General features: G+C 42.4%; 1 long non-coding RNA gene across 1 annotated transcript in view; it reads right to left on the bottom strand.

The window, feature by feature from the left end:
- Nucleotides 1–24,068, bottom strand: part of LOC146304800 (uncharacterized) — a 114,293-nt gene that overhangs the window by 16,274 nt on the left and 73,951 nt on the right. The window contains exon 3 of the long non-coding RNA XR_014769337.1: nucleotides 23,397–23,479. This is a non-coding gene — a long non-coding RNA (uncharacterized LOC146304800). The remainder of the gene's footprint in view (nucleotides 1–23,396; nucleotides 23,480–24,068) is intronic.

Here is a 24,068-nt window from a genome sequence, read left to right as displayed (position 1 = left end):
ACAAGTAGCCGTGCTACTGCAACAGACTGATATGTCATTAGAGTCCCGCTGCGATCGTGGCCCCAATATTTCAAACGGTGGTATGAGCGACTATCAGGTGACTCCGGCTGCAGAGAATATGAAATTATCTCTCATCAGCGGTAAACAAGCATGCTGCCCAGACCCCCTCCAGCTTTCAGCAGACGCCTTGAAGAATTTAGCAGCATAAATTGATCTGACTTTGACGGATACTCCAAACCGCCAACTACCCCCTCCCTCCCCTCCATCCAGCCCTGCTCTCTTTCTCTCTCGCAGTCTGTTTCTCTTTCTGTCCCGCTGTCAGTCTCTTTATACAAGATGATACTAGGTCATAGTACCAACTGACAGTCTCTTCTACAAGAGTCTCTCCAAGGATTAAATATCATTCAAATGTCTTGTTTTATTAAACAGCATACATGCAGACCACATTTCCCATAAACCATTTTTTTCTTAAAGTTGATACTGCAATCTGTCCTCTGCCCTTTTATGCTGACATTTCATTTGTCTGTTCATTTGGATTGTGGGGTCTGCGGGCTGCAAGACTTTCTGATTCACACCCACTCGAAGCAGTGATTGTCCAAGGTCTGAGCTTCTTTCCACAGCAGATGAACATATATTGAGTTTATATCTCGCCATGAGATCTGATGGATTCCACCAAAGAGAAAGTAGCAAACCAGGTAGTTGGTAACAAGTGAAAAAAGTCAAGTCCGATTACAAGCACATGCATTCCCCCGAGAGTGCAAGAAGAGATTTTGTTCAATTCAAACTGATATGTATGTTTTTTTTTTATTGTTTTGACACTACTAAGCCACAGAAACACTTGGTAACTGTGAAAGCGATGTTATAATAAGGCTGACTGATGCAGGCTGTGGCTCGTCATTGGTTTGATTAGTGGTTTAGAGTCTCATAATGTGTGTTTGCACTGATTACTGACCTGGCTGTTCAGGCTAATTATCAGCTAATTGTACTAATACTATACTTGCACCCTTGGTTTTGGCCTTGGTGCAATGCATTTTGGCCGCAACGCCTCAATAAGTGTGTATTTATTAAAGGCCAAAGTGGATTTGCCCTAAAAATGACTTAATTCCAGGTCTGCGCAGTTATCCCCTATATTTAAACAAGATCACATCACTTCAATCTTTTAGGACAGCAGGCTTTTCACTCAATCTTCGGCTGTGGCTGTTCGGATCGTTGATTTCCACTGTGGTCAGAAAACACGTCGTGCAAACTGCTTCTGAACGACCAACCCCAGCCTCAACTTTATAAAAGAACTTCACTGGTTATAGTCAGTGTTAAAGAACAGATGAATGGACTTAACCTTTGATACTTAAACATTATCAGCTCCTCATCCTGGAAGTGACCCTGTAGTGTCTTTGGAGCTGTTTTCTTTTTCTCTTTTTGTCCGTCACACAGAGTCTCCAATAGCTCATCTCTTCAGTTGCACCCCTGTAACTTAGGAGGTGACTCTGTCATTTCCACAGCTCATATTATATATCTCAGAGTCTGACTGTGCAGCTCGCGATGCACCAGATCTGGCTTCTATAAAGACATAGGATAAGATTACAGCTAAATCAGTCTTGTGGCTTTTCTCTGGGAAAACTTATGAAGTCCTAAAATTCCCCCAGTTATGAGTGGGCCCAGCAGGGCTGCAGTGGAAGGTTCCCTCGAAGTGAAATATAATACAAGCGTCACTGATCCTCCAAATAATAAGGCACTGACAGCGTGGAATGATAGCATGATAACTCATAGAGGCTTCTTAAATCCAGCACAGGTACATGACCCTCGCTTTGTAAAGAAGTCATTTTCCATGATATATACTTCACTAATTCATCTGGCACATGCTTTGTTTTTCTGCTCTTGTTTCTTTCCTCTGTTCTCTTTCCTTTTGATGAAAAGTGGACTTATTTGCACTATTGCACACATGGTTTTGGACCTGTAGCTATCCTTTTTGGCTCTTTCATTCAATACAAGGCATGGATAAAAAGAACTGAGGCCGTGGTACATTTTAATGAAATGAAGAAGCAGCAGTGCCACTGTTGGTTTACATGAAAACAATTCTGCGAGTAGCAGGGTTCCAATTGGCTGTTCGTCCGATCAATCACCGAGCGACAGCCGATTTTCATTAGCCTACCGCGACTCTCTCCACAGTTGCCGAGTAAAAGGAAAAAAATAACATGTTTGCACAGAACATAAAACACGAATGAAGTGAGGTGCAGATGTCTGTATATATTTAGTCTATCAGCCAAGGTCCTCTAGTGATTTCACATCAAAGCAGAGAACAGGGAGCCAAAAGTAACAGTTTCACTTCTCCTTGATCAGCATGTGATAGCTGTTTATTGGCTTTGGAAGTCAAGAGAGGGTCAGGATCAATCTACTGAGAGAGAGCGGGAGTCCCACTGAGGACGAGGTGTGATTTTATTGAATCAACATGGACCAGTCGACGCCCATCAAGTTTTTATTTCAAACACACTGACTGTTCTTATACCAATTTAACAGCAGACACTGAGTGTGTTTACATGCCACGGTATTCTAGTTTCTGTCTGCGCACTCCAGGCAGCATATCAAGATTTCTCAAAACAGAGGTAAGGCCTTAACAAGGGTAACGTGTTTACATGTGCTAAACATGACAAAAATCCTGATCATAACCAGGATACAAGTGCGCTCACAGTTGTTGATGCCCCCACAGAAGAGTTTTCACTCCATGGGCCTTTTCTGATGTGTCAAAAACTATTTTAAAATACCAAAAAATACAGAAATCCAAAATTCTTTCAAGCATGGAAGATGCAGGCAAAAGCTCCATTCTGATACAACTGTCCGCACCTTTTAAAAAGTGGACAAAGCTACTTTTCACTCCAGTTGTCACTAGACTTTGCATGATTCATGTGGGTCATGTTTTTAGGTCTGAATTTCTCCTGCTTTGTAATTCGCAAGCATAACCATTCCACTACCCTCTCCACCTTAAGAGAGGCAACTGCAATCTTTATTTCATCCACTTTCCAAACATCTTAAGTCAGCGAGATGTTCGATTCCAGACTCGGTTTTGAATTTCATACAAACAAGGTCATCCAATCTTTCTTCTACCATCTCAGGGATACTGCTCTATATATAACAAGGTTAATTCTGAGGACAATTCACATTTCCAAATCTATCAAATGGCTCCCTTCAATACTTAATGCTATATGTCAAATTCCTTAATGGGACTCTTGGTTGAACCTGTGGCCACACGGTCAACCACTAAACCACTTTCCTGCTCTAGTTCCAAACCAAAAAGTACATGCTTTTGTTCAGCATCTCACAGGAAACAGCATGCTTCTAAATGTTACATTCAGGTATCCACGAGTCCGCACCAATCCAATACCACATAATTTATTAGCTTTAAATGGGACCCTCCTGCTTCCAAGCAGTGTCCCGTACACCAATTTTTTTCGACCAGAGCCGGGCCAAAGAAGAATGACAGCAATTGTATCACATCCATACAGGATTTTTCACCAAACTGGTGCCAGATCAGTACTCCGTCTCAGAGTATCTCTATATTTATTTGGGCAAAGTTCACAGTGAATATATCTGTCCTTCCTGTCATTACTGCTCCTTCCCAGTAGTTGACTCACAGTGACCTGAGGGTTAGTGGATTGAATCCTGAAGCGCTCTGGGAAAGTCTGGGCTCCTACTGTACTGCTGCTCCCACGCGGACATTACACTTTATATCATGTCATTGTACTTTGAAGCAAAAAAAAAAAACACAAGGGATACAATTTGGCTTTATATTTCCAAAGTATCAAGAGTGTCTCATCTTCCTTCTCCCCAGGACCTTCATTAGATCAGTGCAGGAAATAACTCACTGTCCCTCACCGACCGACCTCCACTGACTCTAAGAACCAATGAACGCTCATGAATGCAGACACAGACTCTACGTCGGAGGACAGCTGGTAACAATCAGCGTGGACTTAATGAAGCTTTGACATAAGAGCTCATACTCAGAGACAGACAATCCTACCTGGCCCAGACAGTGAAGCAACATTATCTATTGTGGATTTATGATGAACAAGACATAATTCGTTACTGTCTGATGAAAAAGCTGCATGTTCAAAAGGTCAGATTTTAAAGCTGCTATATGTAGGAATTATTAACATCAATATATCATTGTCAAATTACCTGTAACATCTGGGTATGATGACAAACAAATGAGATCATAGTTGAGATGATCTATGGCAGAGATTTTGTTAGTGTAAGTTATTTGTCAGCATTAAGACTGCATTTCTCATAAATCCTCTTCTTCTTTCCTGTGAGATGGGATGTTGCAACTGGACGTCTTTTCTGCTGCCAGAAACACTTTTTCTAAAGCGATCCAGCAGATTTCCAAAAAAACAACCCAGCCATGCAGGACACAACATAAGATGCAACAATAAGCTGCCAGACCTCTCAGAGGAGGTCTCATTGGCCCGGGTTTCATGTTTGATGCTCAGTATAAATAAGGCCTGTGTAAAAATAGAGTAGGAGGAGCTTTTGTTGGTTCTTAGACGTGTTTCCTGTAGTCTTTTTTTTTTCTATAAGGATCTCTTTGCAGCCAAGATCCATGTCTAAAAATATGATTTATTGACATCACAACACTAAACATACAGTAGTAGTTTTGGGGCTTCAAGCAAATATTTTGAATGTATTTATTTAACCCTTATTCGGGTTTTCCAGAGTTGTCAGATGAAGGATATCTTTGCAACAGGAGACCTGTCGGAGTCAGATTAATGGCCGGTTAAGTACATTGGCTGCAGTAGTGCGGGCTGTTGTATCAGACCATGGGGATGAAGAAAGAGCTGAGGTAAACTGCAAAGCTCAGTCTTCATTACAACCCTCACATGTGGTCCGAGCCGATCGCCAAACAAGAACGTTGATATTGGACGAATCTGCACAACCCGACATTAAAAGACAATTTCTTTAAAGTCCAACAGTTTGCACAATTCTTGCTTTCTGCAGTGTCTTGGGGCAACAACGACATGGTTAAGGTTAGAGAAAGATCTGGTTCCTGTAAAAGACCGCCCACTACATATTTACTTCATGTATTGCCAATGAATGTTGGCAATGGATGATGAAAAGTAAAAACACTCTTAGCTGGATCATTAAACATTGCAGCACGGTTAGGGGAATCAGACAGACTTCTCTGCACAAATTCTTCAAGAGACAATCCCTGCGAACAAACAAATACAAACTTTTGTATTCCTGTGTCCTATCTGGCTGTATTGTTACAATCTATATTGGGGCTGGGTATGTCTTAGCACCTCACCATTCGATTCAGTATCATTCGGAGGGCTACAGTGTGATTATAAAACCAATATCAACGAATCTTGATGCGTCAAAATTTAAAGCTTTTAAGCCAGGGGGTGCCGGCTGGATTGTATCCGCCTGCAGTGGCACACGCTCAGCCATCCTCACAAAAACTTCAGAAGTATTCAACTTTAGTACATAAACATATTTATGTACATTTCACCTTAAAACTAGCTCAGCCATAAGAAATGTAGAGCCTGTATTATGAACTTTCAAGAGAGAATTTACCTCTATATCATGTAATCTGTAGCAAAAATCATACAATTTTGATCATAACATATGGTGTGTGTCTTAACCACAATCCACCAGACGCTCCAGAGAATTTATTTTTATAATATTGAATAAAACAGAGCCATTGCAGATTATGTTAATTTTCAGTACATGAACACACAGATGGCGGTATATTAGTGCATTGTATGAGGAGAACAAGATCTGATGCACGACAACATCTTTTGTAGAGATGAGGCTTAAAACTGCCTGGAGATATTCAATAAAAGAAATTTTAAGAAATCCAATACAGGCATTTCTCTGTGTGTTGTTCTCTTGTCACCTGATGTGAAGTGATGTATCTCCGCCACAAAACCCAGGTGTGATCACTCAGTGGGCTGCAGGAAAAGCTTTCGAGTTGAGAAAGATTAATTAGTTAAACTGGGGCAGACATCAGTCTTCTAACAAGTCTGTGTGCTGTCGCCGGGGATGGCGAGGGAGGGAGAGGAGGAGGAGGAGGAGGAGAGATGAAGAAGTGTCGCTGAGCAGCCAGAGTAGTAGGAGAGTGGTAGAGAATCTGAGCAGTCAAATTTACTTGTTTTCCTTTTTCCGTTTCTTTTTATACAAACACCTGGTGGCAATGTTTGCGGTTTTCAGAGTGGACGCTGTAGAAATTGTTTGTTGGAGGAGGAAGGGAAGGAGCAGGCGAGGATCTCAACCTCATCCCTCACTCTTATCTGGACACCGAGGGCTGTCAGGTCAAGTGTACAACCTTCCTGGTGCCACACTAATGACTGCCCCCCCCTTCTCTCTCTGGGCTACAAGGTCAAGTCTCCCACCCCACCCTGCTTTATCATCCCTCAGCAGAACCCTGCAGCTCTGACAGTCTTCACCGTGGGTTTTAAAAGTGATTTTATTGCACTGGCGATAGTCCAATTTGCATTCTTATGCTATCTCAGTACCCTGAGAAAACACAGCAAAATACCTTTTGCTCAGACGGGAAAGGTTTGCTGAATCTGCATGTTCTTTTGTCAATGATGCTACATTTCACATCCACACGGTTACATTTGCTCAAAGAGAAGTGCAGGCTCCTCTTTTGTTCTCCGCTAAGGAGCTCCGCTGAGGTAATTAGAGGTTCAGGGCCTTGCTTAAGGGCACCTCAGAAATAATTGCCATGAAAAGGTAACCACACTTTCACCGCTTTTACCTGCAGGTACTGTTAGCTGCAGCAAACACTGTTTGGCAAGAGATTGCAAGAGATAAAGAGGCTGGAAATGTTTCACTTTGACCTTCCGACACAGTAATATCTTAACAAACGGATCCATTTTACTTCACATACTCAACATAAAGCGACATGTGCTCATACTTTAAGGCATATATTTCCTCTGTTCTGTGGAAACGAGCAAACTAACAGCTGCTGACTTCACATTGCTAACTCAATCCATTGCTCTAGCTTCAGGACTCCACGCTGACTAGCTACAGAAACCGCAAAGGGTCAAAACTCACAGTCAGAATTCACAGTTTCAAAGTTCGATTTCATATGTCAAAGATGTTTAGCTGAATCCTACTATCATGTAAGTCATAAGGCACGTATTCTCCAAAATATTTCAAGGGATGATGGTCTGCCTACAAGCAAGACAATTGTTTTGCTCTCAAACACAGAGATCACTTTACGGTTGCACTGATCTGAGCAGCACAGTACGCCCTCTGTATGACCACATGTGTCGACATCACTGGAGCAGCTTTTTCCAGTTGTTTACTGAGACGGGGAAAAAGACGGCGTACTGAAGTAGTTGGAGAAGAAAAGATTACGTATGCGTCTTGGAGAGACAGATGGATTTACAATAGACAATTGGATTTCAATCCATCTGCTCGTCGATGAATCTACACTCGGCTTTGCTCTTTTGGCTCGTCTCTTTCTTAGCTGAGTTTAGGAGTGTGAATTTACTCTCATGGCTGTAATTATTGTAATCAATTTTACAAAGATTTTCTGGCTCCTCGTTGCTCTGCAGTGCAGTGAGCAGCAGAGGAGCTGAGAGTGACATCTGTTAAGCCTTAGAGCTGGAAGGCCAAAAATAAAGTTACTGGGTTGGGCCCCCTTTGCTGCATCCACAGAAATCAGCTGGAGGACAAATGGTGAGATTCCTACTCAGTGGGACGCCATGAAAAAGCATGCACACATACAGCCACAGATATGAGGATATACCTCCACTGCATGTGCATCCACTGACAAACATACTACACACAGATGATGCACACAATGGAAGCAGAAAGAATCATTACATGGTTGGATTAAACAGAAACATTTTGTTGGAGCGAACATCAAGGCGCTGATTTTTATCTTTGGAGGGGAAGAGCTGTCATAACCTCAAAGGAAAACTGATCCTCAATGAGCTCTTAAGTCTGAATCTCTGTACTCTCTGGATGCTTAATGGCAACCTTATCTTAAACTCGTAGATGACATTGTTTCAGTCACTTCACATTTTCTCTGATTTACATCGTTTTGAATTGTCAGCAAGGGAATTGCTAAGTCTGTAGTGAGCAGCATCTCTGTGCTGTGACAAAGATGGATTTGCTCTATTCTCCCTCCCCGTCGTATTCCACGCAAAGCTCCGGCGTCGTGACTAATCGGCTGCTAAATCATCTGAATTTTAGTGACATTCGATGCACTGCCTGCTCATCAGCAGCTCAGACCTGAGCGGCAGCAGAATAACAAAGCGGTTAGTTAAGTCACAGGATGCTTTCCCTGTCGAAATGGTAGTGAATCTTCGTCTGGATGAGAGCATCAGATAAAAAGTACAGTCAGAACAAAGGCCGACTCTCACGTGGACGAGGAGTCGAAGTGGAATCAAAGTCTGATCTCAATATACAACACGATTCAGATGTCCAGGTCAGCCAAGTTCAAGCAATCACAGATGAATCTAAGGAGAAATCGAAAGGTTTTGCTTTTAGAGAACAAAGAGCGTTCTACCTTGCACGCAATAAGCTAACAGCTAACAGCTAACAGGATTTTTTCATTACCAGCAAGTGTCCCCCTTTTCGAAATATTCCTTTTTCAGTGTTAGGAAACTCTCGGAATACCCTGAAGGAGTCAAAGGAAGTTGGAGAAATTTGACGTGCAAATTTGTGCTGTTGAATGTGGATGTGAACCAGCTTTACTTGAGGGAAAACGGAGCTAAAAAGTCCAAAGTGGAGGAGGCCGTTGTCGCTTTTTATCTGTGTTGCACCACACATCTTTATTTAACTTTGTCTGTACAAAAGCAGCAGAAAGTTATGAGAAAGGAGTGAATTAAAAGTTTTCTTCATACAATGAAGGCTGCAACTTGTGTCCTCAGCCACTCATGGCATTCATGTATACTGTGAATATACTGACGTGATCCTCAAGTGTCCTCAGTTTTTAATGAAATTCTCAACACAGAGAGATCCGATGCTACATGGTGTCGATCAAGTAACTCTTGAGGGTGAGTCTTCAGCAGCTGCAAAGACTAAGGAATTGCTAAGATGAATTTTTTTCTCTTTCTTTATTTGTTTTACTTTATTCCAATATGCATACACCACAGTTCTCCTCGAGGTTCCTGCCTGATAAAAGGAAGTTTTTCCTCACTGCTTTGACAAAATGCTTGCAGGTGGGAATTGTCGTGTCTCTTTAAATAATATTACAGTGTGCAGTCTAGACCTGCTCCAAATGAAAAGTGCCCTGAGATAACTTCTGTTATGATTTGGTGCTTTATAAATAAAATCGACTACACTGTTATTTTAGATTGCGTGTGAATATAAAATTTGTATGACCTGAGTGAGCTTGACGTGTCACCACCACTTTTTTAGACCACTAAAAAGATTTTGATCATTCTTGCTTGTCCTGAGTGCCCATTTAAACAAAGCCCTTCATATGTATCTGATGAAACAGCTTATTCAGGATGGCAAATAAATACTAAAACCAGAAATTCAAATGTAAAGGATTTTTATCGTAGCAACAAACTAAATCCCTTCAAACACCCCTCGCTACTATAAATGTTCCCTCCTTCAAATCACTTCATCTTTACCTCTCTCCCTCCTCTCCTCCTCCAGGATGCTTTGATGCATCTTCTCCTTCCTCTATCACACAGAGAGAGAAATCCCCTGTAGTCTTACATTAGGTTGAGTTGCCACGTCTGCAAAAAAAAAAAAAAAAAAGTGGAATTATAAATAAAAGGTAATGATGCTATTATCATGCTCTCTTACTATCCTGAGCGCCGTGCCTCACCTTTCTATTTGAATAATGATTTATAATCATATTAGTTCTCTCCGGAGCCCTGCTCTGGAAAAGTAAAAAGCTATTATCCAGTTGTCAGCTTCCAGGAGACGCCGTGGGAGATGGAGCGATGATGCTGACACACGCACATACTGTAGCTACACACACCCGCTACGCACACGCTTGCACTGGCAGAAACACACCCAAAGGCACGCCACGAGCCACTCTGCTGCACACACAGTCAGCAGTGCAAATACATACGCGCATGCACGTGCACACAGGCGCGCACAGGCCTTTTTTTTTTTTTTTTTTCAGCCGCAGCAGGTGAAAAGACTGAGCAATTTCAAGCAAAAAAAAATGCTGTTTGCAAATTGGTGTGTTTGTTTAGCTTGGAGTGCCAGGTGGGTGGAGTTTACTGCAGGAGAACCACTTGTCAATCATAGACAAGTGCAAAATATTGACAAAATTTCACAGGTATGTTTCCAGGAGAAAAACTGTTAATAAAAGCAACAATTCAGCCAATTATAAGCGTAATTATTAGGAATATAGTTATTCTAATATACATATCTCCAGCCCTGCACACTTGAGCATGAGGCAAACCAGAGAGGAACATTTCTATGAGGAAAAAACAATCGACACAAAACACCCTGTTTACCTGGAATATAGTCTAGTCTAGAGGAAAGTAAAAATGGAAAACAACCAGACAAGAGTGATAGATACTGAGACATGCATACACTGTAGATAGATAGTGTGCAGGAGAGAAAATAAGATATCATGCATCACTGATCAATACTGTCACCTGCTCGGCCTAATCCTCTAAAACACACCCAGACAGAACATGATGGCTGCTTTATATCAGGTGTGATCTGGGAAACAGGAATGTGTTTACACTCAGAATTAAAAACTACATTTGGCTGCAATGTCAAGGTGGAAAAAAGTCATTAAGCCATTTTTACTTGACAGGCTTCAGACTGACTTATCAGACGTCTGCTGAAATGGAAAAAAAAGAACTGTTAGTTAGTACCGTAATGTTTAGTCAATGACTTTGACGCTGAGGGTCATTGCTATGGTGTTTTTCGCAGATTTGTTGGAGGCGTGGCTGCTCTGGAGGCAGAAATAAGCGCATAAACGGCACATAACCAAGATTATGAGGCTAAGTGCTCTCTGACTCTTTGCAAATGATCCGAGTTTGGTATTTGCTCAGCCATACTCTCAATCTCTAATTCCTAATTAATATCTTTGAATAGAGCTGCAACGATTAATCAATTATTAATTCACTGCCAACTATTTAAGTAATCGTTTAAACTGTTATGTGAATATTTTCTCTTGGGGTTTGGGGAAGACTGATTGACACTTTTTATAATTTTCAGACATTTTACAGACTAAACTAATCGATTATTCAAGAAAATAATCAAGACATTAATTCACAAGACACTTTTACACAATTTTTCTTCTATAACGTGTAAAAGTTTACTTTAAAGGAGTTTGCATTTACAACATAAATTATTGCTGTAGATAAAAGCAAATCAGACCCTTGAACAAATCAGTAGAGTTCTTTAGCCACCAGGGAACTGTGGGATTTATTCTGCTAACAGCCATTCATTTATGTGGCAAAGCGCAACTGCAACTGTGACAAGGAGGGGACAGACACAGACAGAGTCCTGTAGCTGGATCTATTTCACACCATCCGACACAAAATCCTGTCTATATCTCCGCAAGGTCGCTAAATAGGTAGCGTCCATAAAAACGTCAAGCGCAAGGGGTTTTTGGTTCCAGTGTGAAGTGATGATCAGGTACGCTGCTGGATGGGACACAGTGAGATCTCTTCAGGGTCTATTTCAGGGGACGAGATGTGAGACAGAGACACACACACACACGCACACAAATATACAAACACCCTCTTCCTAAATCCCTCTACCGATCTCTAACACCTACACACACACAGAAGCTGCTTACAGACATCTAATCTGGTGAGATTTACATTTGCAGGCCTTGGCGGCTGGTGTCAGGGTGTCATGTCTGCCGAATGTGATCTTCCATGTCGAGAACATTATTATCCCCGCAAGGAATTTAATACAGGAGGCAGCCGGGGGCCATCTTCGAACGCCTGCTTCCAAATGCAGAGAGAAGACGGTCAAAATGCACCTTTAGAAAGTAAAAGACGGCGCGCACAAAAACACACAGCGTGCCGCTCAGTGTCAGCTGCAAACATGACCTCGCCGCACCTTTCCCACCTCATTTCTTTGGCCCCCCTGTTCGGGGATGATTTCTCAACAGGACCCCGGTGGGCGCCGACACAAAGAGCAGGCCAACCAGCAGTAATTACACCATGCAAATGCCATTTAGGCTTTTTAATATGGCCGGTGTCGTATCGCTTCAATTGGTTTGGCGTTTATCACCGGTGCACACACATCTGTGGCGCCCAGAGGAGAGGAGGGGCCGGGGGTCATCTGTTCATTCATTCATTTGGAAATTTCCTCCTCTCCTCCTCTATTCCCTTTGCTTTTTTGCTTTACTGATTTAAACTGTCCTGAATGTACGGAAATATTTATTTCCCCCTTTTTTCTTTTAAGATGCATAAAACGGACACAAACACGCCGTGTCTTTCACATTAAAAGTGCTGGTGCCAAATACGATAAAAGTGTCATGTGGTAAAAAAAAAAAAAAAAAAACTGCAACAATAAAAGCACTGTCTTACCTGTTTAACTGCTGCCCCATAGACTTCTGGGAAAACAGCATTTCATCCCAAACACATACTTTTATATGGATGGGTTGACTTTAAAGAGTGTCAGTACAAAAGATGAACAACTGCACGAGAAATATCTGCTTCTTTCATAAAAAGTCAAGGGTACACGTCTGTGAACAGGGTTCAAAACTGTCCACCAGCCAAATTAATCTTTTACTAGCCACTGCTGGTGAGTGAAGCAAATCTTTCAGCTACTTGCATATTTTACCAGTATTTGGCTGGTGGATGGTGCTGATATTGGTCTCTGCCTGTAGACATAAAAAATTTAGGGAAGGAGTCAACTATGAAGCATCTGAAGTGCATTTCAACAAGAAATTTTGGTTGATTTCGGCATAGACGGAGCTTTTTTTTTGCTCATTTTTTGCTACTGCTTTGATTTCCGTCTCTGACTGGCTTCTTCTGCATGGCAACAACAGCCAAGGCCCGTGGATACTGTAGTATCCTAACAGTATTTATCCACCGTTTACAAATGACAAAAACGCAAATCCTCTTCCAACAGCTGGAACCGGTGTTTGACACTTTTGCTTGAAAAATGACTGAATCAATTAACTGATTATCAAAACATTTGGAAAGTAATTTTCTTTCACTCAGTTATTTGACTAATAGTTCTAGTACTAGTTCAGCTCTAGTTGAAATAATTAAAACTGATCGCCATAACATAAACAGAAAGAGTCCAGTGTTTCGCAATTAAGTTAATTTGAGGATATTGTTCAAAGGAACAGCTGCAGATTGCAAACTCTTCCAAGTGTGGAGGAGAATTTATGTTAGCTGCACAACTTGCACAAATGTAAAAGGCCGTGTGTTTGGTTTCCATTCTGGTCTTCATGGACGAGGATCCACGCTCTTTGTGGATATAAACGGCTCATTTTCAGGTAATGAAAACCGAAGAATTCTTATTTTCAGGTGATTATACAAAGGGCAACAAATAGCGTGATTGTCCAAGCTCTTATGTTCTGCTTTGCTAGATAAAGAACACACTTCACAGGAAGCTGTATCGGCACTGAATGCTACCACTGGATGTAAATTGCACTCAGGCAGGTCTCTCCTGGAGGTTTACAGTGTCTAAACCACCGCTCTGCCTGCCGTTCTTCCACACTCATCATTTCAGGTCCTTGCCTGCACTCAGTGAACAGCTGAACTCCTCCACCGCAGACTCTCCCCCACCTATCGGTGGGGGTGTGTCTGAGAGTGAAGCTGCCACTGAGACAGGTAGTGGTGGCCAGCTGGTTCGAACAGGTGTACAGACTGTGTGTTCCCATCGGACGGATCTGTGCACTTGGCTGCCGACCAGGGACTGATGGGTAAAGCCTTTCTCCCCCTCGCCTCCTTGTTTTTGTCTTTTTTTTTCCTGTCTGTCTCTCTGTCCCCCTCACTCTCCATCTCCCTTTATTTCTCTCTCAGACAGCACAGAGGTTTGTGCGTGTGTTTATGTGTGTGTGTCTTCACCGATACTTCCAGTCTCTCCCTGGTGGCCCCTCCTTTGTCTTGGTTGGTCGGCAGCCGTGGTACACACACACGCGCACAAACACAAACACACACATATACACACAGCCATGCGTGACCAGACAAACAGCGGTGAGTGCAGGAGGCTGATGGGAGAGTAACTACGCATGAAGAGACGCTCACAGACAGACGGACAGGTGGTTTGAGGTGAATCGTGATATTTCTTTTTATCCACATGACCAAGAAAATACACCACTGTAAAAAAATATCCGTCATCTCGATTATAGTGCAGTTTGACTTGTTAATATGAGATAGTTAGTTGTTAAAGCTGTTAAAATTTTATTTGAAGAGTTTATAAAGGATTATATTATTTAATCGAGCCTCTGTATCTATTTTGCTTCTGCAAGTGATTTATTTATCTGAACAGAAATATGGAGGTGAAGAGGAGATGATAAGGTTAAGGACACCGGTAAGCTGTCAGCAGGAAGCTGACAAATAACTGATTATCAACTTTATTTGTATTATTAGAGTGCAAATCAGCAGTGGTAGGGAAAACAGCAGTAAGTTTCTCTCATCTCCTCTGCTCACACAGAGCGGAGCAGAGGTGAAGTGAAGATAATGTTAACTGAGTTGATGACAACTCGTTGCGTTAACGCAAGTGCAATAACAGCTTTCCAACAGGAGTCATTCATCCGTCTAAAACCAAAAACGGACAAGCGTCCACCTCAAACGTCTGAATTACGACCCATCCAACTGACCAACACAACATGCAAGACATATTGTGAAGTCACACAGTGAAGTTGAGCTGCATGATACAGTAAAAAAAGATCATATTGCAATTATTTTGACAGATATTCGGATTGCAATAAGTCACAATTAGTAGGATTGATAATTTCGCATCACAATCGCTTCCCTTTTGTACATCTGTCAATTCTAAAACTAAATGTGAAGCTGAACCCCAGATCAAATGAAAGTTGAAGGGCCCTGAATATCATCTCCTGTGATTGATGTTAAATTTATCCATTTTGTTTTCTTCACTAATCCCTGTTACAAATATATTGGATTGAATTCATTCTCCTCTCACTCATGTAGGATGAATGCCGTTTCCTCTGATCCACCACTTAAAGAATCCACCTGCACTTTAAATTGGGTTCTACCACGTTCCTTTACAGCTGCACAGAATAAACAAAGGCAGCATTTACTCATTTATCTGACACATGTTCGTCGTAAAACAAAAACAAAAATCCAAGCATCGATTCCATAAGAGGTCAAACAGTAACCTCATCTTTCGTGCTAGTCTTCCCTAGATGAACTCTCATTTTCTTTTGAAGCACTTCCTCGGGTCGCGGGGTCACAGATGAGGTCATATCCTGTCTTTTCTGATCAGACCTGAGGGACTGGCTGCAGATGTGGGGGCTGAGAGGTCGAGTTTCTCATGAAAAGGAAAGATAGCAAAGGCATCTTCCTTTACTCTTTGTAAAGTTTCTCAGGGTTTGCGGAGGAGGTTAAATGCTTCTACGTGCCGGAGGGTTTCTCTCATGGGACAGCATCAGTGAAGTGACCAAAATACACTGAGAAGCCTTTTATACTGTATCTGAACCATGTAATGAACCTGCCATATGCACAAGTGCACTTTGAGGTTTTAGCGAAGGGAGCTCCACAGCTCAGCTGACAAAACCACTGAGGTCCTTAAGTTTTAATTTGATCTGTCCTGGTTCCTACACCGACTTGGTGTTTAATCATTTGAGGTCCTCAATTAAAGTTGTAAATTGACTTGATTTTTGTGAGTAAATCACAGTTTAACAGCAAATTTCTATGGATGTCCCAAGCTGATCCCAGGGATTAGTACCTGGACTGATCAAAATCCGAACCTTTCTTTAGTGAACTGAAGTCTGGAAAGAAACATTTTCTGGAATTCTTCTGCAGATGATTCAACTGGGAGACTCTGACATTGTCTTTAGGGTTGGGATGATAATGATAACTTGATCAATCATGTAAAATTTAATCAATCTACTATCACATAAAGATCTGAAATATAGCAGACGTATTTGTGAGCATGCTCTGAATGTTATTTTGTTCAATTATAGGCGTTTAATCTGTAGGCCTCTATTGTTTGTATGTGTCACAGGTTATGCAACGCTGTCAGAAAATTTGCAATATGTTTTTGTTTTTAAGGATTACAATCTGCAACCCAACTATAGAGTAAATGAGTGATGATGAGCCAAGAATGAATGCAGACATGCAAGCACTTGCACCTGTCAAACAGTGCTTCAAAATAGTTAAATTTATATGCAGACATGATGACTAAAGCTTATTTAAATCGTATAATTCACCTGTATTTATCCAGGTTAAGACACTGGATCTCTTTTGCAATAGACGGTAAACCAGCAGCCATACTCAGGTACTACGACGAGGTAATACACAACAATAAGCGTGCTCTATAAAACAGATGAACAGGACTGGTTGTGGCCTCTTTGGCTGTAATATACCTGGCCACTGCTTTGTCAATAATGGCAGTGGAAGCGCTAATAGAGCATTATGGGAGCCCAGGGACCGACGCTGACAGGTGATTTATGTCGCCTCTGACGACTTCGGCCCTCGAACGAAAGCCTGATAAAAGAAGAGCTAGATTGGAACAAGCAGAATGATGAATAGACTACATGATCCAGAGACCCGTCTCATTAGAGAGGGGAAAAGAGAGAGACGGAGCTCTGGCCATTTAGCTAATGTAGCGAGTCATTGTGTGTGTGCGTGTGTGTGTATCCATCTGCATGTTCGTGTGTGTGTGAGTGTGTGTGTGTACACCAAGGGGCCTGAGCAGTGGCAGCTTGCTCTTGCCGCAGCAGTAGCAGGTTGGAAATTAATGACACACTAAATATATGGCGAGGAAGCTTGACCCCGCATAATGGCGACATATAGGATTAACCTTGGTTGTCACAGGGGGCCTTTGTTAGCCCACATGCTGCTACAAGTAAACAGGGGCTCCGAATAGATATCTGTGAGCCACCGTGCTGCTGGAGAAAAAAACAAAAAAAAAACATGCTGATTTATTTCCTCACTGCTTCAGGGGATAAAGCGCTGCATTTAGGATTAAAGGATTCAAAGTTTGCGTTTAATAAATAGTCAAAGCTCGAATAGTCGCGGGGAGGAGAAGGCAAAGCATGGTGGATTATAGGAGATGAATTTCAAAGAGGAGGTGTCCTGGATGCTTAAGGACATGAGATGAGGAGAGAGGAGATATGTTTGGCCTCTGGACCTCTGTGGAATTAGGATTTTCCACTGTTTTCTGACAGACTAAATGATTAATCAGAAAATGGGATTTTCAGTATATTTCATTGAGTTTAGATTTTGAATAATATAACCTGTGCAGGACTTTAAACCGAGTCAAGCAAAGTACTTCGGTGGTGCTGAAAGGGACGTCAGAGACAATCTCTCTCAATGCTTGACAAGACGTTTCACTCTGCAGCGCAAACGTGAACATTACGGTGGTAGGCGAAAAAGCAGGAAAAGTCAGCCTGGACCTTCCTGTCCACAGAGCCGCACAGCTAGCACGGCTAAAAAACAAACCGAATCCAGAACGCTGTCCCAGATCGTCAGAAGTCAGCCCATTCACATCTCAGAGCCTCCCTGGCTGAAGCCTCCTGCTTTTATTGCCATGATGGATTTCCCATTTAGCTTGACCCTATATTCATTAAAAGAGGATTTAAGCCTGCTAGAAAGGGAGAGGAGAGAGGCCCCTTGGGGACTGTGTTTGCTGTGCTGGACCCCCACCCACCCGCCTGTGACACACACTTTCCCCTCACACACACACACACACACAGGCCTATAACTCTTGCTCTCAGACAGGGCTTGTTAGGTGTGGAGGGCTGGCTGGGGAGGAGGGTCCAGGTTTTATTAGTGGCAGCAGCTGCACTCCTCTCTGGCTCTATAAAAGGTAATTACTGCTGGTGGTAACAAGCTAATTGATTGCTAATTAGGTGAATCAGTTCTCTAAGTGCTGTCCCATTTATTGACAGATGGTGACAGTGTGTGTGTGAGCAGGAGAGTGTGGCTAGACGCTCGTAGGTGAGTTTAGGTGGATTATTTCGGGAGCATGTGTTGATAAGGGAAGCGCACAGATAAAGGCGGATCCCTGGGTGCGGGTCCAACGCAATTGGACGGCGCCAAAGCGAAAAAACATGATTGATTCGGCGAGGGCTCGCTGTCGGAGAGGAAATGAGAGCTGAATGGGGGCGGCGCACGGTCTGTCGGCGCACTCTGGGGACCGCCGGGCCCCCGTATACACTTTCATATGGAAATGAGGGGCCAAGCCGACGCAGAGGGGGGAAGACGGAGAGGAAGAGGCATGACAGCAGGAGAACAGGCAGGAAGATGTGACGCTGCTGAGTGGAAAGATGTGGTGGGAAATTTAAAAGAGCGAAACACCTGAAGTGTCTCTCAAACCGCAACAACTCCTAAATGTTGGACAATGTGTTTAATGTCCATTATGCTGTGCCTAACCTCAGTTTTACATAAGATTTGAACATTTTACTGATTACATTTAAAGTGCTTCATGCTGTTTTATTCCCTTAATGCAAAATGTTTTCAGCTTTAAGCCCCGACTTAAGACTGAAGGTGACCAGGCTTCTGGAGTCCCATCATGCAGCTTACAGAATTAGTGACATCTTCTAAATATTTTCTCTGTTTAAGATTACTTTTATTGTCTATGACTTTACTCAGATGTCATTTTTATTGTGTTGCATTTCTTTCATATCATGTGATGTTTTTTATATCTTGTGTAAAACGCTTTGAGTTTCTTTGTTGTTCCCAGATGATACCAACGTTACATAAAAAAAACAAATCTTTTGTTTATTTCAGTCTTGTTTTAATCTCATATAATTTCATTCTCTACTGCATCTGCTATCTAGTGCTATTTTTTATGAAGTGCTGTAAAAATAAAGTTTAACAGCATTTTAAAATTAATTTTAGATTTAACTTTTGACCTTTCTTCGACTGAAAAACAAAATGACCACAGAAATGCTAAGTGTGACTTAAAATAAATATGTTGACAAAATAATTTTAACTAAAGGTCGACTTGCCAACTTTTTTTGGTAGCTTCCAACCAGAAAAGACCAGCAGCTGGACTTAAACTTTCACCCTTAAATAAACAGGGCTGTATTATTATAAATATAGTTTTTATTCAAGTATTTGTCATCAAATCACAGCCAGTCTAAATGTTTGATGGGTAATCTGGGAATTATTTTAAGTTGTTTGGTCCATGAAATGTAAGAAAATTGATAAAAATGTTGATGAGTGTTTCCCAGAGCCCAAGCTGCCATCCTCAAATGTCTCGTTTTGTCCACAACCCAAAGATATTTAGTTTCATGTCGCAGAGGACGAAAGAAACCAGAAAATATTCACATCCGAGAAGCTGAAATCAGAGGATTTGGATATTTTGTTGGCAAATGAAAACAAATCGATTAATCGACTAATTGTTGCAGCTCTAATTGGTAACCTGTAAAATTCATCATCCATACATTTTTATTTATCATCATCACAGGCGGTTAATTAATATGTTTTGCTGAATATTAAATAATTATTACTGTTATATCTGTAACATTACAGCCAGTCAACAGACGATAAACAGCTAAATCTGCTATCTCCTTTCCCAGGAGGCGTCTGTGGGCCCTCCTGCTTGTTTCTCCATCACTGCTCCTGTAGGAGGTAGTGGGGGGGTGGGGGGGGCACACAGCCGGCGGGCCTCTAGAGTTTCCTCTCTGATGGCATCTGACATGCCCGTTTTACGCCCGCCTGCTGGCGTGTCACAGTGGGTGGCAGGGCCAACCACACCAGTTGTTTGGCGATTTACTGCCCTCGGGGTGAAAGGTTTATTGGACCGGACTAGTTAGTACGGGGCTAAAATAAGAATTTGGTGAAGGCTGGGGGGTCCCGACCCCCCCGGAGCTGCTGCCACCTGCCTCGAGCATCCGCCCAAAAACACACACACATACTGTACATGTACACACCCTCATCTCCACTGGTATGTACATTCAAAGACACACGTCTGTACTCTCCCTCGTTCGCTCTGTCACTTCCTCTCTCGCTTAAGTGTAGACTTCTGCAGCGCCAGGTCTGTGGTCAACACAGTGTCATTAAACGCATCACAAATTTAGAATTGAAACTGAGAGTCAAGTGGTAACGAACTGAACCTATTCATGACTGCAGAGCACTGAAATGAGGAGGAGATGTATGGAAACACGTGGCACAATAAATACCACATTTACTGTCTAACATGCACGATGATGATGGTGGTTCACGCTGCATTCAAATGCTCCTCGTAATTTACGCTTTAGTGGTTGTATATAGAACTTGTTTTTCCACTCACCAGATTCTGGTTGGGAATCAAATTTAACCTATAATAAATGTAGATTTTGTCTTCATGAGTCATTTTTATTAGTTAAACATTTTGGGAAATATGTCACTTTATTCATATGATGAAGGTAAAAGAATGATGGAAATGCAACAATGCAATGCTAAATTATATGATTTAGACCGTGACAGTAAAGCAGTCTGAACCAATTATTTCTCCTACTTTATTTACATGAAAATAACTTACCTAATACATTTATAAAACCCTATGATTTAAAGGAAGTATGACGCTGTAGGTGCCCCTCCAGCATTAGTTTTGCAGGTGTAGGGCTCTGCAGTTAAGTCAGCAATAATAAATATGCAACACCGGGGTGACTTGAAAGCTCTGTGGTTTTTTTTTTAACTCATCCATCTACCCAATGTCCTCCATATGCAAACTTTATCACGCTTTGCCCTAAGTCACCTGACTTTGACAACACATCAAAATATAACAGTAAAGGGACGTCTCCAGATGCTACATAGATACCTGCAGCATCTTCCTGAAGTATGACCAAGCTGTGGTATTTGACATGATGGGAGTGAGAACAGTTGCAGATGTAATAAGAGGAATAAATAACTGGTTAAAACTGCTCCACTTTCATGCTCTACTACACCCTCTGTAAAGCAAATAGGAAGCAAAACATTCCCAGTCAGATGATCTCTTTTTTCTTTGGTTGCCTGTCATGATTACAGTTTGTCCAACAGTCTTTGAAGGCAGCATTATACTATGTTTTGCATTTCCCTTTATTATCCTTTTACCTTCTCACCACAGATAAGGCAGGTTGGGACCTTTCTGACCTTTGTCAGCCCTTCCCTGTTCTGTCAAGACCATCTTCAGACCACCAGACAAGGCTGAACACCTCCCACCCCCCGCCACCCTCCACCACCTCCTTTCTTCCTTCCTTTCCCTCCTTTCCCTTCTCTTTCCGTCTTTTTCTTTTCTTCCGAGAGACCCTGCGTGGAACATCGCCGTCTAGACGCGGCGGGTGAAAAGGAGACGAGCCGTGAGCGCCCGTTCTTCCTTTTGTCCGCTGGCCCCCACCCTGACCTCCAGCTCCCTCCGTCTGCCCTCCATTGTGGGGGAACAATGCGGTGTCACTGCCTCTTCCTAAACATGTTGGGGTATTAAAATCACCCTCAATATGAGCCGCGGGGGTGGGGAGGGGGGCAGAGCGAGAGCTGTCATGCCAACACACACACAAACACACACACAAACATACATACACACACTTTGACCTATAGGGGGGCTGTCCCGAACCCATTTGTGTCAATCAGGAGGAGTTCAAAAGCCAGGAAATATTCCTTCACACATGCATGCACACACACACGCACACACACACACAGGAGACCTAAACTTGGCTGCACACAGAGTGTCAAAGATGTGTCAGTCAAAACACATGGCAACCAGGGGCCTTTCAGTGTGTGTGTGTGTGTGTTTGTGTGTGTGTGTCTGGGGGTCAAGTTCCTATGAAAACACGGATCCCACCCATAGATCTCCAACATGCCCTACCCACCGCGCCCCCACCCAACCATCCCCAACTCATCCACAGATGGAGCTAGATCTCTTTTTCTCACTTCCATCCTCACTTTTTCCTCTGATTTGCCTCATTTTGGGTTAAATGTCAAGCAAAATGTCTGCGCCTCTTCTCTGTTCGAGGGGCGTTTCTGTCCACGTCTTGGGAGCTGTGTACTCTTTATTTGATTGGGCAGGTGAAAATGATAGGGTTCGGCTTGTGAAGTCTGGGGACACCTTCGATAGTATTTGAGCAGTTTCCCTTCCTCTCCTCTAATCAATGTGATTAAACAATGTATGCGCAATGCTAAATCAGCATTTTTTTACCCCTATGAAACAGAATTTTAAGTGAGCAAATGTCAAAGAAGCTAATAACTTTGAGTAACTAGCTTCTTTGACACTTTTTTGAATGAAACGGGATAGATTTTTGTGTTAACTAACCACTCAAAGCGGTCAAAAAACTCAAAAACCCATCCACACACACAAACTCAGGAGCAATTTGGGGTTCAGTATCTCACCCAAGGGCAGGTACGTGGCTCTGATTGGGCTACATGGTGTCACTTGAATCCTGCAACAGCTTCTTCTAACCTGGAGGTTTGCATGCTGCACAGTGGTGTTCAGCACAAAAATGCCTCCACATACACACACACACACTCTGATACATCCCTGCTCGTCTGCTTATCATTCTCTAAAGACTGCAGCACACACCCTCACACACATATACGCAGGAGAGATAATTTATTCAGCCGCTCTCGAAGCCTCCTCTGCAGTGACCCAAGCAGACAATAAAGCTTCTCCACAATGGAAATGTTAATTTCCTCATTATCAGCCCTCTTAATTATTTGTTGTGACAGATAATTGCATGCAGGGTGTTTGATATCAGCAATAACCTTCTGCCTGTGTTGTCAAGGGGGCCTTGTCGCCTCTCCCACCCCCGAGCATCGCTTTTCACTGAGACAAAGAGCGAGGAGCGTGCGCACATAACCTTTTCTAAGCTCCGCGCCTCCTCTCCCCTCGCCATAATAGGAATAAATATTATAGATTAATTAATCCGCGCTGATTATAATTTAATCACTTTGCCTCCCGGGGTCACTGTATTATTATCCCACTTAGTGCGTGGCTTGTACACACACACACACACACACACACTGTAGACACACACACATACAGGAAAGAATGGCATTATTCCAAAGTCTGAGTGATGTGTGGAGAGGTGTTTTCTGCCATTTTACTGACTTATTAATTACCACTAACACTGTATTACAAGGCTTTGGGCGTTTTTACTGAACACAGATGCAGCAGCACACATGCACTTGGATGAATGTACACACAACACACATATACAGAAACAGAGCAATGATACGCTACACATATATATGAATGTGTGTATGCAAACACACAGTCATACATATAATTTCACACAGGGGTTTCAAGAACCTGATTCAGGGAAGACAATAAAACATCTTTTTTTCCCCAGGTTTCCTTTACATGCTTTGGCCAATAAAGTAAATTAAAATTAAGACCTAATAGCTCACCTGGTGGAGTGTGTGTCCTGCAGCAGCAGCAGCAGGGGTTTGAGTCCTTTGCTGCACGTCATCCCCTCTCCCCCTCTCTTCAGCTGTCAAAAAGAAAAAAAAAATGTAAACATAAATTGAAAATGAACTGAATTTTAAAATCATGGACTTATACAATCAGCATAATAACAAAACCGGTGGCAATGATCTAATCGCACGCACAGTTTGATTACAAAAGACGGTTGAAGTTGAGTCACTATCATCTCCTAACTTTGAAGAACGGGGGACAAATTGGACAAAAAGTCAGGGTATATTGGCCTGTGCTTTGCCAGAGTGTGGGTTTAGCTCCAAAAACACTGGATCCTACATTTCCCATAATGCAACTGAGCAGCATCTTCTTTCACACCCTCCCTGCCCGGTAAACACCCAGATCTTTCAAGCCCTCCAGCCTGAATTTATAACACAGGTTTTTCTCTTATCAATTCCACTGAACTACAGAAGAGCAGCACTCCTCAAAAGCAAAATGAACACTGGGTGTAAAATGTGCGGCGTGTCCCTTTAAAACACTTGGCAGAGACACAAAGGTCATCATTATCATTCTAATTCTTCTCATTTAGAAACACAGAGGAGCCAAACCCTCTCTCCTCCATCTGATCTGGCTCTCATCTGAACACGTCTCCATGTAATACAGCC

The sequence above is a fragment of the Lutjanus erythropterus genome, chromosome 24, assembly GCF_056507025.1.
Source record: "Lutjanus erythropterus isolate fLutEry1 chromosome 24, fLutEry1.hap2, whole genome shotgun sequence".
In the NCBI taxonomy this organism is placed as follows: Eukaryota; Metazoa; Chordata; class Actinopteri; order Lutjaniformes; family Lutjanidae; genus Lutjanus; species Lutjanus erythropterus.
The sequence above is the reverse complement of the archived record's forward strand: the minus strand, read 5'-3'. Positions and strand labels throughout refer to the sequence as shown.